General features: G+C 34.7%; 1 long non-coding RNA gene across 1 annotated transcript; it reads left to right on the top strand.

The window, feature by feature from the left end:
- The first annotated feature begins 1,564 nt into the window (after positions 1–1,564).
- On the top strand, positions 1,565–3,684 carry LOC114264516 (uncharacterized). Its single transcript, XR_014337686.1, has 3 exons — positions 1,565–1,843; positions 2,480–2,557; positions 3,390–3,684. It is a non-coding gene; the product is annotated as an uncharacterized LOC114264516 (long non-coding RNA).
- The last annotated feature ends 932 nt before the right edge of the window (positions 3,685–4,616 follow it).

The raw sequence follows: 4,616 nt of genomic DNA, 5'->3' as shown, positions 1-4,616 counted from the left end.
TGGTCTTTAAAGTTATTCTTTTGATTGTTTAACTTCTCATTTTTATAACAAATTTTTGTTCTCTGTATTTGCAAAAGTCTGAATGTTATTCATTTACAATTTTTTGGAAATAATCCTTGCTGTGTAACATTTATTTATCTATCAACCAGTTAAAATGTAATTCTTTCTTTACCTGTTGAATTGTGTGATTGTGAATATCGAGGATGGGAACAATGTAAACATGTACAACAATATGTTTTGTGTTATTTAGAAATTTTCCTATTTTTGTCACTTTAAAAACACACTAGCTTAGACAATTGATACACTGCTATGCATTTGGGTTGATTACTCTTGTTTTTTCAATTCCATTTGTAGTCAACAACAAAGCTATTATATGCAAGTAGTGGCCACTAACAATTTATCTTATTTCAATTGAGTCATATTCCATTCTTCATGAAGGATTTCTACTTAGAAGAGTAAGCTCAAAGTATATGCATTTGAGTTAAGATATCTTTTTTGACTTGGACAGATAAAATTAAGAGGATTAGGGTGTTTGGGCCACAGGGTCACAAGTAATTTCACTAGATGAGGGGAAAATTTTAGTTAAGACACAATTACAACTTAAGAACTTTCTCTTTGCTATCTTTCTACTATTTAAATTCCATAAAAATATCTCACATTTGTTTTTAGGTGTGTGTGACATCTACATAAGTACCTTCTTTTGAATATTATAAATCTAATGTTAAATCATAATACATCTAGATTGAATTCCATGTTCCATTTGAAACTAGGATTATTATTACTTTCTTCCACCTTATCATTTTCTTTTTAAACTTGGTTTTGTACACATTTCATTTAAATATTTTGCTATTGTTTGATCGATGTGTGTAAAATGTTGCCTCTCCAAAGTAATTTAATTTTGGTTATTTTTCAATTTTCTTTAATCTTTGGTTTGAAAACTAAGTCGAAAAATGCACTTCTCCTACACTTAAGCTTGAAAACAGGCCATCAGGAACCAAAATCGTGAAACAACCACGAGAAGGCTAGGGAAATATCTCAAACACCTCAGAAGGGGCCATTGTAACTTACGTAAACTTACGAAACTAACACGGGACTCCCAGTTTGAAAAATAAGTCGAAAAATGCATTTTTCCAACACTTCGGCATGAAAATAGGCCATTTGGGGGCTAAAATCATCTAACAACCATGAGAAGGCCTGGGGAACACCTCAAACACCTTGAAAGGGACCAATATAAGTTGTGAAAACTTACGGAACTAGCACGGGACTCTCGGTTTGAAAACTAAGTCGAAAAATACACTTTTCCAACACTTAAGCTTGAAAATAGACCATCGGGGGTCAAAATCGTGAAACAACCACAAGAAGGCTCAAGGAACACCTCAAACACCTCAGAAGGGACCGTTGTTATAATATTCCCAACTTTTCATCTAGAGCCAAACACACTCCTATGTTAAACTCCATTTAGGATATCTAAACCCAACTCCAAACTTGATGGTAGGTGTAACCAAACACCCCATTTCAACACAAAAAAAAAAAAAAAAATTAGAAGTGCAGATTTTTTTTCTTCATTCTTCATTCTCTAACTTCTCTCTACTTTCTCTCTCATTTTCCTTTACTTTCTTGGAGGCCAAACACCACACCTTTGCTCCACCCTTACACCACCACCTTGACCCACCATCTCCACCACCTCCGGCCACCTTATCTCGCCGGAAAATGGGTCCGGTCGGCACTCCTTGAATCCATCCGAAAATAACACAATAGAAGCACAAACTCTAGATTTTTCTTAATCTTTTGAAGAATCAAAGCATGGGATTTATTTTCTTGATGGATTAGAGGCTTGTACTTGGTAAGAATCTTTCTCTAAAAGTTTAGTTGAAGGTTTTACATATTTTGAGTTAGAGATGATGAAATTTTTGTGTTTTAGATCTATTATGATTTGGGGTTTGCTTGTTGAATTTTATACTCTCAATTAGTTTCCATGAATGTTTTACATGTTTAAAAAAAAAAAAATGGTCAATTTGATGGTTGATTTGGAGATTTAGATTTTTGGGTTAATCTAGGGTTTGAATGTGATGTAAAAATTGGGGATTTTGGTGTTAGGGAATTTATATGTTGAAATTGAGTTGATAAATGATGGATTGGGTATCTCTATGTTCTATGGAGGAATTTTATAAGTGATTGAAGAGATTTTACTTAAGTTGTTGAGTTTATACAAAAATGTTGATTTTTGACTTTTGTAGTAAATTGATGGTGGTATTGTGCATATAAATTGATTGGATATTTAAAAAGTTACTAACTCAAAGATGTTCAAAGGATGGGTGTTATGGAGATTGGATAAGTTATTTGTTTGGGTGATTTAAAGTTGGAGGAGTTCTTTAGCTTGCCATTCCTTAGCATAATTTTATTTAGGATCATTTTTGTAGATGTTGTAATTTTCATTGAAAGCTTTTCCTAATTTGAGATCCTATTTACTAATTGTTAGGATTGGAGGAAGGCATCTCTCCACCTCTTGGAAATTAATTTGTAGAGTTTCAAATCTACACTTTTGCTATTTTTGGAGGTGAGTATACTTACCATGGAAATTACCTTACCTCTATCTTTATTACAAAGTTTGAAAATAATTTTTGAATTAAAGGAAGTGAATGATACATTTCATCATGATATATGTATAAAAAGAAAATCTATAAATTTATTGAGGCCAAGGGTTGAGTTTTAATAAAGATACGATTTCATTTGTATAATGAAGCATTAATTTTTTTATGAGAATTTATTTAAGTTGAGTCTTTCAAATTTTATGATGATGATGATTGAATGACAGTGAAATGTTATGTGAGGGTATTTATTTTATTGATCATATAACCGAATATAGCCTTTGGGGCCACAAGGGCCAAAATGCTTTGGGGTCCTGGGGACCGAAATGTTTTAAGGACCATAAGGGTCGTTGTATGTATAAGGGGTCCTGGGGACCGAAACATTGAAACAAGAATTGAAGTGCTACGATGACATGAGCTATGCTCCTATGGTTATGTTCTGGGTAACGGTACCGTCACCACCTAAGTCGCGAGGTAACGCGACCCTAAGGCTATGTAGTGGATTGTATGATGGACAGGAAATCTTAATGTATTGAAAAGTTATATTTTTGTTTACTTTCATTATCCAAATGTATGTTTTTTTTTCTGCCTTATGAGATTCCTTGGAAAAATCTTGATAACGTTTTATGAAAATTGTATTGCATCATTTTTATTTTTATTTTGTATAAATTGAAGTCCAATTAAGCTCTTATGTTTAGTATCTTTATTTTGAACCCTATTGGTAGGAGCAAGTTTTATAACTCCATGGTATTGGTATACTCATTGGGCTTTAGCTCATTCTTTTAAATAATTTTTTTTCAGATTCATAGACTTTTGTGTGGCTCGCCTCAACTTGGAAGACTAGAATTTTTTTTGAAGGATCACAGGTGGGCATCTTGTGGTTGAGGTTTTGCTTAGGGTCATTCTAGGATGTAAGCTTACCCCTTTTTTTTATGAAGGAGGTTGATTGTAAAAATTGCTTATGAAGTTGGATGTATTGATGGATTCGTGATTAGTATGTATTATATTTTTTTTGGGAGGAAATGCTTGGGAACTATCTTGTAGCATGATAATATTTTTTTGTCTTTGAATAGATCATCTCATATATGTTAGGCAATTGAAAGGTGCTATAGCGTTTGAGGTGCACCCTCTTGGCAGGGTTTTGCCTTGCCAAGATTGGGTCGTTACAGTTGTAACTTGTGTAAACTTACAGAACTAGCCTAGGACTCCCGGTTTGAAAACTAAGTCAAAAAATGCACTTTTCCATCACTTAGGCTTGAAAATAGGCCATCGGAGGCCAAAATCATGTAACAGTCACAAGAAGGCCTGTGGAACACCTCAAACACCTCGGGAGGGACCAATGTAAGTTGTGCAAACATACAGAACTAGCATGGGACTCTTGGTTTGAAAACTAAGTCGAAAAATGCACTTTTCCAACACTTAAGCTTGAAAATAGGCTATCGGGGGCCAAAATCATGAAACAGCCACGAGAAAGCCTAGGAAACACCATAAACACCATAGAAGGGACCATTTTAACTTGAGTAAACTTACAGAACTAGCACGGGACTCCCGGTTTGAAAACTAAGTAAAAAAATATACTTTTCCAACACTAAAGCTTGAAAATAGGCCATCGGGGACCAAAATCATGTAACAGCTATGAGAAGGCTTGGGAAACACCTCAAACACCTCAGGAGGGACCAATTTATGTTGTGAAAACTTATGGAACTAGCACGGGACTCATGGTTTGAAAACTAAGTCGAAAAATACATTTTTTTTTACACTTAAACTTGAAAATAGGCCATCGGGGGCTAAAATCGTGTAACAGCCACAAGAAGGCCTAGGGAACACCTCAAACACCTCGGGAGGGACCAATGTAATTTGTGGAAACTTACAGAACTAGCATGGAACTCCCGGTTTGAAAACTAACTCAAAAAATGCACTTTTCCAACACTTAAGCTTGAAAATAGGCCATCGGTAGCCAAAATCGTGAAACAACCACGAGAAGGCCCAAGAAATAGCTCAAACACCTTGGAAGGGACCATTGTAACT

This window comes from Camellia sinensis, chromosome 8 (assembly GCF_055761805.1).
Source record: "Camellia sinensis isolate YWXY chromosome 8, ASM5576180v1, whole genome shotgun sequence".
Classification (NCBI taxonomy): Eukaryota; Viridiplantae; Streptophyta; class Magnoliopsida; order Ericales; family Theaceae; genus Camellia; species Camellia sinensis.
Note: the sequence above shows the minus strand (reverse complement) of the source record. Positions and strands in the feature narration are given on the sequence as shown.